Source organism: Canis lupus, chromosome 11 (genome assembly GCF_011100685.1).
Source record: "Canis lupus familiaris isolate Mischka breed German Shepherd chromosome 11, alternate assembly UU_Cfam_GSD_1.0, whole genome shotgun sequence".
In the NCBI taxonomy this organism is placed as follows: Eukaryota; Metazoa; Chordata; class Mammalia; order Carnivora; family Canidae; genus Canis; species Canis lupus.
The window spans coordinates 73,470,603-73,484,395 of record NC_049232.1 but is presented as its reverse complement, the minus strand read 5'-3'; the positions used below and the strand labels follow the sequence as shown (position 1 = coordinate 73,484,395).

Below are 13,793 nucleotides of genomic sequence, written 5' to 3'. Positions count from 1 at the left end.
CCCAGAGCGGAAATACTGCAGCAGCACCTGGGCGCTTCTGTCCTGGGGCCATGCCCCGGTGTCTGCCCCTGTCTCCCAGGCGAGGGGAGCTGTGACGAAGGCCAGGAGACAGCCGTGGATGACAGCGATGGGGCTGCACCAGGCCCGGGGGCTTCCTGGAGGGGGGTACATATTTAGGGGGTCCGCTGGGAAATAAAGGCACCGCTGCATCTCTAAGGCCAGGAGGCGGTGGTGCAGGCTCAGGGGAGGTGAATGTTCCTCTAAGCAGACGAGGAAGGAAGCAGTGAGGGGTGCGTGTGTAAAACACGACGAGATCTGTGATACTGGACAGTACAGTGTGAGCCGAGATCCTGCAAGAAGGCAGCTGAAGAGCCTGCCGGAGGAGAGGCTTTGATGTCCAGCTAATTCATTTGGCATCTATACCCGGGAGGTGCGGAGCCGCGGCAGGGTTCCAAGCACAGGGAGCCACGGCAGTTCGTTTTGGAAGAGGTAGCTAGGGACGGTGAGCCTCCTGCTGCGGCCATGCCCCTGGCTCCCTTCTGTGCCTCCCGCGATGCACAACTCCCTAAGGCCATCATCGTTTCTCTTACGGCTTGTCCCTAAATCCCACGGTGGTTCCCCCTTCCTGAGCAGAGAAGGAGAACAGCTGGTCACCATCCCACTTGAAAACTATTCTTGAGACGTTTCCCAAAATGTGCTGTATGCCTCATTCAAATTGCATTTATTCCGGTTCCCACAATCAGTGCCCTAGTTAACTGTTCCACCCGAGGTTCCTTGATAGTTGTGACACCGTCCCAGGAGCTTGGGGCGCATGGGGTGGTGACATGCATAGGATGGCCTGGCCCAAGAAGCTGAAGCACTCATCCCTCTAGCTGATTATTACAACTCTCCTCATTGTGGCCTCTTTAAATCCCCACAAATCGCTTGCATTCGTTTGCTTTACAAGGAACTTTCTCATTATGCATATTAATGTAGCTTCTCCAGGGAAGGCTGGGTGGAGACATTATGCCCATTTAATAGATGAAGAAAAGAGATGGTCATGATCACTCTGAGCAAAGACAGAAGACTGAGCTGGGAAGCAGGGCGCCTACGCTTCGTCCTGGCTCAGTCGTCAATTAGCAGTGACCTATTGTCATATGAAGCCGTACGGTTATTCTAAGACCCGCATCATAAGGCAATTTCGTTGTATTCATTAATTCAACACCAACCTATTGAGCACCCGCTTTGGGCCAGGAACTGTTCTCAAAGGAAGCAAAGCGAACAGAACTATCCTCGTGGAGCATCCTTTCAGGTAGAGAGTCAGACCGTAAGCAGACAAACAAGGGAGTGGAGACTATCAGACCTACAAGTACAACGGAAGCCGCTGAGCGTGATGGAACTCTCTGCTAGACGGTGTCTTATATAGAATGAAAAATTGCCTCTTGAAAGGGATCACTTTGAAACCGAGAACCGATGGAAGACAGAGACTAAGGCATGACGATAGCCGGTGGAAAGCTTTCCAGGCTGAACAAACCACAAGTTCAAAGGTCTTGAGGTGCTTATGTGCTTGGCGTGTCCTAAGGACAGCAAGGTCAGGGTCACAGAGGCCAGGCCCCGGAGGGTCTTGTGGGCCAGGGCGGGCACTCTGGAGTTTGCTCTATGGTGAAGGAGTGCCGTTGGAGGGATTTGAAAAGGACCAGATTCAGCTAAAAAACAAAACAAAACAAAAAAAACCCCAAACCTACTCTGGCTTCTGTTGCTAATGGGGTGTTGGTTGGACCAGAAGGGAGAATGGCCCCACTACCAGCCTTCGGAGGCGGTTGGCCTCGTCTGTGTGTGTAGTGAGGCTTGTGGTCTCTTCGGCTCCACATTTCCCGATCTTGCTGCAGGCGATGTCTGGCCAAGTTAGGATCGGAATCCAGCTATTTGGAATTGTGCTCTACTGCACGGTCCCTCTTGAAGCCCCAGATATAGTTCAAGTGAGTCAGTGTCACACCCTGGCCTATTCTACGCCATCAAAGGTTGCTTGTCACCAAGCTGAAACTCAGTATTTTATTTTATTTTATTTTATTATTTTATTTTATTTATTTTATTTCAATTTAATTTATTTTATTTTATTTTAATTTATTTTATTTTATTTTATTATTTTATTTTATTTATTTTATTTCAATTTAATTTATTTTATTTTATTATTTTATTTTATTAATTTAATTTAATTTAATTTATTTTATTTTATTTTATTATTTTATTTTATTTATTTTATTTCAATTTAATTTATTTTGTTTTATTTTATTTTATTATTTTGTTTTATTTTATTATTTTATTTTATTTTATTTTATTTATTTTATTTTATTATTTTATTTAATTAATTAATTATTTATTTATTTTTAATATTTATTCATGAGACACACAGAGAGGCAGAGACACAGGCGGAGGGAGAAGCAGGCTCCCTGTTGGGGGCCCGATGTGGGACTTGATCCCGGGACCCCGGGGTCACACCCTGAGCCAAAGGCAGATGCTCAACCGCTGAGCCCCCCAGGTGACCTTGAACCCAGCATTTTAGAAGAGTACCCATGTCTGTATTCCGGAGCCCTCATGTCTGCTTTCTTTTTTTTTTAATTTTTTTTTTAAATTTTTATTTATTTATGATAGTCACACAGAGAGAGAGAGAGAGGCAGAGACACAGGCAGAGGGAGAAGCAGGCTCCATGCACCGGGAGCCCGACGTGGGATTCGATCCCGCGTCTCCAGGATCGTGCCCTGGGCCAAAGGCAGGCGCCAAACTGCTGTGCCACCCAGGGATCCCATCATGTCTGCTTTCTGAAAGTTTTCACCTCCACACCCTTGCTCATCCTGTGTCCTTTTGCGCCGAATGCGTTTTCTAATCCTGCCAATCCCAGATAAAATAAATTCTGCCTCTTTAGGGAGACTTTTTCCAATCATCAGAGCCCTCGGCCTTCTGTTTACGTATCAGGCACCTGCTGTACCACCTGCGGATGCCGGGCATCCAGCGGGGAAGGAGTCGGGGTGAGCCCCGCCCTCCAGGAATGTGCCTCCCTTCAGGAACACAGACAACCGACTCGCAGACAGTCCAGATGACATCAGGCAGTGACGCATCAGGAGGCAGGAGGGCTCCATGACGCAGCGTACCCGCAAGGATATTTTAGAAGGAGTCGTCAGGAGGGCCTGCTTCTGCCCAGGTTCCCTATCTGTTTAATGAAAAGACTATTCATGAGGGTGTGTGGATTGGGAGGCCACGCTCAAGTTCCCAGCCGAATTCTTTCCCCGGAGTGTGCAGTTGACAAACGTCCTTAGGATCTGAGCGAAGGCGAGCGGGAGAACAGGTGGCAGTAGGAGGAGGAAGGAAGGCGAGAAGAGAGGGAGCAAACAAGCCCGTATCGTGGTGACCAAGGATCCGAGAGAGGACACGCTGTCAAGTAGGTGTGTCCTAGTTCTGCCTCTGTGGAAGGCGTCTCTGCAGGAGACCCCCGGCAGTCTGTAGGGTGAGCGCCTGCGTATGGGGCTGTGGAAGAGGTTTCCAGCAGGTCTCCACCATGGGGCCGCCCTACACCCCGCGGGGGGCACAGACCGCCCGTTGGTGGGATGCCCGAGGGTCCTGCCAGAAGCGATGGGAGAGTTCGAGGGCATCTCCTTGCCCCCCTATGTCATCTGGGGTTCCATATTCCACAGGCAAAGTGGTGGAGGTGGAGATGCTAAAATCCTCCAACAACGACTCCTGTTTCCCATTAATATGCTAGAAAGAGGAGAGACATGGGCCGTGGGGAAACTGCAACTACTCGGCGGCGTTTGTTAAAATTAGCTGATGGGCAGCCTTCTTCCTCCCAGTAGAGACCACGGAGAGCTCGCATGCTCGTTGGTCCCCGTGACCGCGCCCCCTTCATGTTCCCTGGCTGCATAAAATGCGACTTTTCTCCTAAGTAATTGATGCTCTTTCTGTCTGGTTCCCCGAAGCAGTACAGGCTTTAGCAAAGGAAACACTGTCTCATCTTCCTTGTTACCGGTTCTAGTGAAATATTCCCTGGTTGACAACTTACCAAACCGGAGGGTATGAGGAGGGGGCCCTAGTGGACCTTCCACTTGCCCAGCCCTGCCCCGTGGTATTGATAACTCCTACTTACAGAGGGGATATGGAGAAAATGAAGGGTGGATGGGGGGAGCAGTGTGACCATATTCACTCGCTAACTCGTGCACCCACCCATCCCTCACTCTGTCACTCTTCTGTTCTATCTTTACTAACTTACCTGTTCCCTCATTCACTTGATCTATCGAGGTCCTTGGGTTATGAGCAACTCAATTCTGAATATCTTAAGAAAACAAAAGGGTGAGTATTGAGTAATCCCCAAACAGCTCAGTCTTCAAAAGCCAAAAAGATTGTTATGGGCTGAGCTGTGTCCCCCGCCCCCACCCCCTCCCACATCCCCACTGAAAAGTCACACACTGAATTCTGAACCTCCCAGTACCTCAGAATGTGACCTTCTTTGGGAATAGGATCGTTGCCGATGCTATTAGTTAATATGAGGTCGCACTGGAGTCCAGGGGACCCCTAATCCCATATGACTGGTGTCCTTATCAAAAGGGGGGATTTGGACACAGCAACTGACAGACAGACACACACACACACACACGAGACCACAATATGAAAACACACAAGGAGAAGATGGCCATTTGCACGGCATGAGATAGGCCTAGAACATTCTCCCTCACATCCTAAGACAGAACCAGCCCCACTGACACCCTGATCTTGGACCTCCAGCCTCTTGAACGATGACATAAGACATTTCTGTTGTTGAAGCCACCCAGCTTGTGATACTTTGCTACGGTTTGCACTAGCACACCGATACGGTGAAAGATGTAAGAATCGGCCGGACCAGACCAAACCGGATAACTCAGGGAGAAAACTGAGCGGTTCCAAGGACTTCAGCAGGGAGATCACCGGCATCTTTTGGAGCTCGCCGTGAGAAGACGCAGACCCAGTCGTCTCCGTCACTCTTTCTTCCTTCTCGTTCCCGCGGTGGGATCTGAGTGGCCCAGCTTCGTGAGTGTGTCTGCTCTCGTGTCGGTAGCCCCAGCTCGCAGGGGGCAGCCGCACACACATGGCCCCCGGGGGCCCTCGGAGAATCTGGCAGAAACGTGGGAGGGCGTCCGCATTCCCATTGCTACCTGTTCTGGCCCCAAGTTCTGGGAAAAACCGTCCTTAAGGCAATTTTACTTTGAGAGACACAAAGCATGTGTTCGTCCAGCTGCACGGAAAGAGAAACAGGAGCTAAGAGTGAAGAAGGTGTGGACACAGGGGCTCACAGATGACTTCCAGGGAAGGCCGGACAAAGATTCGTGAGAAGGTGGCCCTAAACTGAAACCTTGAGAGGCGGATAAAATTCAGACCTGAAAATTCTAAGGGAAGGATTTTTGTATCTGAAGAAGCACAAGCGGAGACGTGGAAGCACGGAGATCACGCACCGGGGAGCACAGGGAAGTGAGGCAGTGGGACCGGGGGGACAGGGCAGTGGAAGGTCCTTCAGGAACACTGCGGCCAGCTCGCCCGGGGTCAGGTTGGAACCCCGCTGAGCCGAGCGTGGGGAGTCAGCACGTGCTTCCCCACGGCCGGGGCCAGGATGCCAACCGTGCTTCAGGGCTACGGTAAGGCCGGCAGTGCCGGGTGGGCTGGATCCACGCTGGGGAAACTGAGGGCAGAGACACACCAATGAGGAGTCAGCTTAGCCCAGGCAGACCTGCAAGGGAAGAGAGGATGGGATGATCGCAAGGAGTTGTGTGCATCTGACTCACACTCCCCTGCTCTGAGACGTTGGCCTTGCTGAAACCACTATCTGGAATGTTCTATTTCCATCTTTCCTTCCTTCGAGGCTCCATGAGTCGGCCTCCTCCACGAACCTTCCCTGAGTTTCTCTTTCGGCAGGAATCTCTTCCTCTTCTGACCTCCTCTGGTGCTTTAACTTCTCCGTTCTTCACGGGCCCGGAAAACTTTTGTCCGAGGATTTATTCATGAAACGAGAAGCGAACGCCGACTGTATGCCGGAGACTCTGTTGGGCGGTGCGGGTCCAGAGCTAGGCGGTGAGCCTCTGTCGGTATAGAGGAGCTCTTTTTGCAAAACTCCACACTTTCCTGCCAGACTGGAAGATCTTTAAAGAGGACACCACACCATCCCCAGCCTCTGCACCCCACGGTGCCCTGTGCGGTGTCGGCTCCCCACACGGTGGCCGGATCGATGATGGATGCCAACACCTCTTTGTTCCTGTCAAATGTTTCATTTCATGTTAAATCCACAAACGTATACTCTATGACCTTGAAAGCAACCACTTGTCACTTGCTTGGGATGAGTTTATAAAGAGAGAAAGGATGGGTTGATTGATTCTTTAATTACAAATCTTTGGATGCTTTTCTGTGCCTCTAATATTGTATTATATACCTGAGGTGTCTGCGTCCAAGTGCCTCTCGATGGTGATTGAGCATTCAGCACAGAGCTCAGAGGAGGACAAACGGCCTCATTATTCCTCGGGGCATCTCGGAGAGGCAGCCTACAGACAGGCCTCTTTTTCTGTGCTTCCTAAGCAAAGACACGGGGGCTCAGGTAGGGATTGTGGAGGGGGTGAGGGCACAGAACTCCTTCCACGTTAGAACTCACAACACTCTCACCGTAGACCGTAGATGTAGAGACATCTTGGAAGACCACGAAGCTTGGCCCTCCCTGGACAGATGGGGCCTAGTTCCTCCGGGAGAGAACCCAGCTCCTGGCACCGGGGAAAGACGTGGAACCAGATAGTTGATAGTACAGTATTAATGAGTTCAAATTCATAGAACTTGAACCATTTAAACCTCTTTCATTCAGCCATCCATCTAGTGAGAAGATTCCTCCCCACGGTGTTTCTAAGGTGACTGTCAGGGTCCTGCTTACATACCTCTGAGAAGGTGAACTCACTACCTTTCGAGTCAGCCAATCCCATTGATGGGCAACCCTCACTTTCTACAGCGTTTTAAGGCTGAAGCTCGCCTCTTAGTAGCTTTTATCCCTTAGACCTGCCTTCTGGGGACACATAGAATAAATTTGTTTCCAATCCACATGGAAGCTTTTAAGGTATTTGAAGACAACTGTCAAGCTATCTAGCCAGCCTACGCCTTTCCAGGCTAAACATTCTCAATTCTTTCAAGAGATCTTCCTGTGAAATAGGTTCTTCCCTCTCATTATCCAATTTACTTGTCAAGAACTCACTCTGGCCTTTCAATGCTCCTTTCAAAATGTGGTCTATAGAACTGCATCTGTAACTCCAGTTGAAGTGTGCCTGTGGTTTCACCTCCTTTGTTCTAGTTCTTATACTTATGTTATTATGGCCTGATGCTCACCTAGTTTGTCTGTGGACTCCTATTGAATGAATCACTTGCAAAAACCTCCGGTTCTTTTTTTTCGGAAGGGCTACTGCAAGGCCACATTTTCCATTTAATTGTGAAGAACGTCTCCCAGAGGGATATTTACTTTCTGAAGGACGTCGGCGTAGTTTGGATAACACTGAACCCCAAAGAATGACTTCCCGATGGCAGACATTTAGGCACCGTGACGCCGAGGAGAGACAGGAGCTGCTCCTCCTCCTCCTCCTCCTCCTGCTGCCCCCACCCTCCTTGCTGTGCTCGTGCCCTGTGCACCAGAGGAATCGTGGGAGAGCACAAAGAGGCGCTGCAACCTTCCCTTCAAGTCTTCTTCCCGAATGTGGAAATCCTGGTTCCAAAAATGTACGATTAGCTGTGAATCCACGGTACTCTCCCAAGTGGCCCCAAGTCCTGCATTGCTAGAGGTCATGGATTTTTACGGATATTTCATTAACACTGGAGGATGGCACTTCCTTGCTAATGATCGCCTAACATTTAATAAACACAGCCCAAGAGTTTTACAACCTGTTAACTTGCAAGTGGCAGTAATTAACCAAAAATGATAAATAATTAAGGCCTAATTACATGGTATCAGTCATTTCATTTTCCAGCCTATGCAGTCAGTGGGTTTGAACTGCCGAGCAGGGCTCCTTCTCCATCCCTCCGCCGTCATTGGAGCGGGGCTCCGGGAGCGCTGGGGCCACGCGTGCCTTTATGGGGAAGATGAGACAAACGCTGGCTCATTAGACCAGTAATTGGACTGTTTCCCTCGCCAAGGCACATTCGCATGGAATGGTTTGCGGGCGTTGGGTTTGGAAGAAGAACAAATGGCCGTATGAGCGATCCTGGGTTTCTCTGGCACTGAGGAAGGTAAAGGCTGGGTGGAGGACGCCGTCTGGGAGGTAGAGAGGAAGAGCATGGCCAGGAGAGGAAGGGCATTGGGCTTCTCCCACCTGCCGGGGGCCGCGGACAGGATACCTCCCTTCTCTGGGCCTCTGACCAGGGCCTGTGTGAGCGGGTGGGGGGTGTTAAAGAAAATATCGGGGCGCTGGCTAACCGAAAAGCCCAGAAGATAAACATTCCCTCGTGTGGCTGGTTACAGGTGCCCAAAGAATATCATGAGCATCTCTGCCTTCATCTCTCAACTGGGTTTACTTGGCGTCAACCTCATTCACAGAGTGAATGTCCCCGTGTAGTCACAGACGGCTTCCTCTGTCACCTTCTGAGGCCATGCTGCTCCCCGTTCACATCCCAGGGGAAAGATACGGGGGGACCTGGGTCAGTTTTATCAAAGTGAGAAACAACAGTTCAAATGAAGATAATGATGGTGATGCTGATGATGGAGAAGATGCAACAAGCCATTGGGAGCACTTGGCACACGTCTAGCAATTAGATGAAAGGTCCTGTAGGCATTACCCCGCCTCAACCGCACACTAAGACTGTGAGACAGGGACCCTTATTGTTCCCATTTTACCTAAGACTGTGAGACAGGGACCCTTATTGTTCCCATTTTACAGGCGGAGACATTGGTCCAGAGCGATTCGTTCATGCAGCTATCAAATGGTGGGCCTGGGCGTTGCACACCACCAGCTCCTTTATGGATATTGTTGCAATTTGCAGTGTTTAGATATTCAGGACCTCACCAGGCCTTCCCCAAGAATCCTATAGAGCAGGTGTAAGTAATCCATTCCCATGTCACTGCTGGATCTATAACCCCCGTGCAAGAGGTAGACCCGGGCACAGCTGCTTCTGCAAAATAAGGTGTTAGGTCAGACCAGCAATGTTTTTTTTTTGATTTTCAAATTTCAATTTTTTTTTTCTTTTGAGAGAGAGAGCATGAGCAAGTGGAGGGAGGAGGGGCAGAGGGATGGAGAGAGAATCTCATGCAGGCTCCGTGCCCAGTGCAGAGCCTGACGTGGGGCTCGATCTCATGAGCCTGAAATCATAATGTGAGCTGAAATCAAGAGTCAGACACTCATCCAACTGACCCACCCAGGTGCCCCACCAGCGATTTTTATTTTTTATTTTTATTTTTATTTTTTTCAGACCAGCAATTTTTAAACTGTGGCCCTCAGGTCCTGAAGATCTTCCAAGGGAGTTGCCCCAGGAAAAAGGGAACTGGGTCCCTATGACCCTGGAAGTCCTCACCCCCAAATAAAGTCAGGGCAGCTCTGCTTTAGTCAAACTTACATAGTGAGTAAATTTTTTTGTGATTTCCACTGGAAGCTGCTAAAAGGAGAAAAAGGCGTGGGCACTCCAGCAGATTAAAGTCAGGCCAAGCTCCCAACAGCGAGGGGTCCACAGGCAGTTCTAGGGCTTGTCCATCCGGGCAGACCCCCTGGGTCCTTGTCCCACCGAGAGGCGCAGCGGGGAAGCACACACCTAGTACCTGGGGTTTAATCGTGGTGGGCGAGCAGGAGGGGGGATTCAGACCTTTTCCATGGGGTCCTCGTGCAGGGAGGGGGGGCCAGGTGGATTCTTGGGGCGGGTACGGAGGTCTTCCTCCACGTGTTCACCTACGTGGTGCGATGCTTCCCTGAAACGTGTGGGGTCATTACAGATACCAGGTCTGAGTTCTGGCCCCTTTACAGACCTGCTCTATGACACGGAGGACATCATGCTGGCTCCTTGGGTTTCAGTTGTACCATATATTATTATTATTATTATTATTATTATTATATTTAAAGATTTTGTTTATTTATTCATGAAAGACAGACAGAGAGAGAGAGAGAGGCAAAGACACAGGCAGAGGGAGAAGCAGGCTCCCTGCGGGGGACCCCGACGCGGCACTCGATCCCGGGACCCCGGGGTCACGCCCTGGGCTGAAGGCAGGCGCTCAACCACTGAGCCCCCAGGCGTCCCTGTAATTATAATTTTTGAGATTTTACTGGACGCTCCTCCTCCGCCCCCAGGCTGTCCCAGCTCGGTGCGGTGCCCACACCCGGGGGTCAGCAGACTTCGGCTGGGAGACGGTGTAGAAGGAACCGGCCAGGGTCCTTCTCGGGATCTAATGCCTCAGGGGAGTGTTCGGGCTCAAATGCGTGGGGACGTGCAGCTGGTGGCTGTCAGGTGCAGGGAAGCTGAACGATGGTGAGGGGCCACGTGGAAGCTCCCCTCCCCTCCGCATCAGGCGGAGGCAGGAGCAGGGCCCCCCAGGCAGAGCTGCTGCTCCCCCAGAGGACGAGCAGGCTCAGAGCCCTGGTCCCGGCCCCCAGGTCTGCACCCCCTCACCACGACCCGGCCTCCACCTGCCCGCCGCCCCCCAGCTCCCGGGGCCACGGGCCGCAAGCCGACAGGCCCGGATCCTGCTGTGCGTCGGGCGAGATCGTCCTGCTTCGAGTAAACAGCATCTGTTGCCAAGTTCGTGTGAGGACCGGGGCGTTCGGGGAAGGAAGTCAGGAAACACTTGGCTTGCCAAGGAGCTGGGAAGACCCACCGCAAGGGCCTCCCCCGCCCCCCGCGTCCTTGAGGGGGAGGCCCTGCGACCACTTAGGGCCTGTGGTCAGAGGCGCGGTGCAGAGAGCCCCGGCGGCCCCAGGACTCTGGCTCGGCCTCGGGGGACCACGGCCGCAGGACCTCTGGGTGCAGCGTTTGTCAAGTGAGGAGACGAAGGCTGCTCATTCCCTACCTTCCGGGAAGCTAATTAATAACTCAGCCTGGCAGAAAAAAAGAAAACTTCCCCACCCACAGCCCTGTTCCCTCACTCGGCTACTGTCAGCCTGAGCTTCTCCCCAGGGGAGTGGGGCTGACAGATGGTGGAGAGAAACAGGGAGCAAGGGGGGCTTCGGTCTATTTTTGGTTCCCGTTTGAAAGTTTTTCAAGGAACTTCAGGAAGAGGCATCCTCTGCTCTGCTTTCTCTCGGCTCCACACTCCGCGCAACCGCAAGGACATGCTTTTCCGAGGGCTGAGAATGTACCGGCCACGCAGGGGCCCAGGTTTCCGCTCAACGAGTGCGTCTTGGCGTGAACGATCATTTATGTATCCGTGTAAATTAAAGAGTTTTACGTTGATGAAGACCCTTTGGATCGTCGCCTCCTACGTGCCCCTTTTAGGTTTCTGGGTCTCTCTCCTCGTGGGGCTTTCCGCTGAGTGGGAAGCGCCAGACAAGGAAGCAAGTGCTGACAACATGGGCCATCAGCCGTGAGGGCGTGACCTGGAAGCTGCTCCCTCCAGGAAGCCTTTTGGGATTTAGCCCCGATCTATCCTATCGCCCCCATGGCTCCTCTCTTGGCCTCGTACTGATTACCCTACGTGGCGATTTCTGAGAGACCGCCTCCCCCGGCCAATGGTGACCTCTACGGTCACAGGCCACGTCTATCTGGGGTCGTTCTGTGGTCCCAGCACTCACATAATCTTGACCACATGACGGGTTCAGGTAACTAGACTGTGTCCTTCGAGCTTTCCCCTAGCTGCACCCTCTGCCTCTTCTCGCTCTGCCTAGGCTTCACTTTTGCAAATCCATACACCTGTAAAAACAATTATATCCTCTCAAGGGAATGCTCATCTCATCCCACCTGGAGTTTTATGTTGCCTGTACTAGCTCCCTCAATAGTTACCATATTCCAGGCAAATAATCCAATGCTATCTTTCAAGTAAATATTGAAAGGAATAATAAAAATACGACTTCCCATTATGTCCACAGTGGTTTACGTTTTGCAAAGCAGCTCCTCTATTTTCACACCGAGGCACCCAACTTCGGTTCAAAGGAGATCCTGCTTCCCTCTTGGAGACAATAGAACTTTCTGGACCTATTTCTACGCCGGTTCCAACTCAGTTGTCTCCCTGTCTAGAGCCTCTTCCCTCAGCACACTCCCCACTCTTGTATACCTTGATGTTGCTCCATTAAATATTTATGCCAAGATTCATTATTTGTCCATTAAATATTTATAAGCTTGGGAGCCGATATCAGACAATATGTATTTCCTTCTCCAAGAATAGTCTGATAATTAAGTATACAATCCATGAGTTTCTTCTAGGCAGCCTATATTTTTTTCTTCTCTGTCCTGTCCCCAGAAGGCTGGCCTGTCCTTTACGAAGCCATTTTACTACCTGCCTCGGCCGCCCCTTGCTGCCAGGTCATTCTGGCCACCTGTACATTCTTCAACAAAGGCAGATTGTTTTCCTCTCCAAAATTTGGGAAGAGGCAGACAGCCAGAAGTGCAATTTCTCATGTTTTTTCTGGAAAAGGTTGGGGTGAGCTTCCTGTCTAAGCAAGCTTTGTGGTCTAAGCACACACAGCTTTCTGTGGCATTTAAGGAAAGAATCCAAAGGTGGGACGGGCTTTTTGTGAGGGGTGGTGGTGTGGACCATGGGGGTAGAGCACTGAGCAGTGATGGACTTCAAGGGAAAGCGGGATTTCTTTTGAGGAAGTCCGTTGGGTCCCTGCAAGGACCGGGATGGGTCTGAAGTCATCGTTCCAATGTGAGGGTTGTGGGATTCACCTCCTTCCCCAGATGTTGCTTTCTTTTCAAACCTGCCCAGATTACATGGGGAGAGGAGCTCCGGACACAGTCCTTTGTTGAGTGTAGTTGAGTTGAGGGCACTGGGAAACGGGGGCATGCACACTGGGTCTGAAGCCTAGTTTTCTTCTGTAGCGACAGGGTGACCTGTGTCACGCTACTGGCATCCCTGACCTGAGGACTAGCGGCTTACTATGTGCCATGCACTCTCCTACTCTCGTCACCTACGTGATCTCACGGTATCTTCCCAGTGGGATGACTTTTATCCCCGTTTTGCTGAAAACAGATGCTTGAACTTTATCTGACTCGCCCACATTTGAGCGGCTTGTCAGAGGCAGAGCTGGGACTTGGATCCGAGCACTCTGATTCCACGGCGCTCGTGTCAAGCAGGCTCTGAGCTGGTTTGCCAATCCATAGATAGAGATGATCACACCGACCTCGTGGGTGAGAGGATTCGGGGAGAGAGTGTGTTTGTCATAGTTCACATCGCGGCTGAGGAAGAGTTTCCCAAAGAAATGGTCAGCCTCGACTACCCACATTTATAATCACTAACATAATAATAACGTTTTCATTGAATAGGCTGTCCATGGAATGGATTCCTGGCCTTTGTATTTGTTCAGGGAGGGTCAAGTCAAAAACAAACAAACAAAAATCACAGTAACTGATGGGAGTTTGGTTAAAGATATTTAAGTATTAATCCGAGGAACTGTAAGGTTCCTCAGGCCCTTAGTTCTAGGATTCCAGGAATGCAGCACTCAGAAAGTAAAAGAATATAATAATGTTACCTTGGCTCCCCTCCAGCAGAGGCAGTCCTTCAGGAAGGAAGTTTGGTGCTAGGGCCCTCTTCTCCCCCTTCCTTCCGCACAGGCTGCTCTCAGCACCCCAGTCTCCCTTTCCTGACCCAGGACTCATGCCTTCCCTGATCCAGCTCGCAGGGGAGTTCTTCTCGACCCTGG

General features: G+C 51.0%; 1 long non-coding RNA gene across 1 annotated transcript in view; it reads left to right on the top strand.

Moving 5' to 3' along the window:
* The first annotated feature begins 3,118 nt into the window (after positions 1-3,118).
* Positions 3,119-13,793, top strand: part of LOC102153086 — a 34,567-nt gene continuing 23,892 nt past the window's right edge. The window contains exon 1 of the long non-coding RNA XR_005367240.1: positions 3,119-3,419. This is a non-coding gene — a long non-coding RNA (uncharacterized LOC102153086). The remainder of the gene's footprint in view (positions 3,420-13,793) is intronic.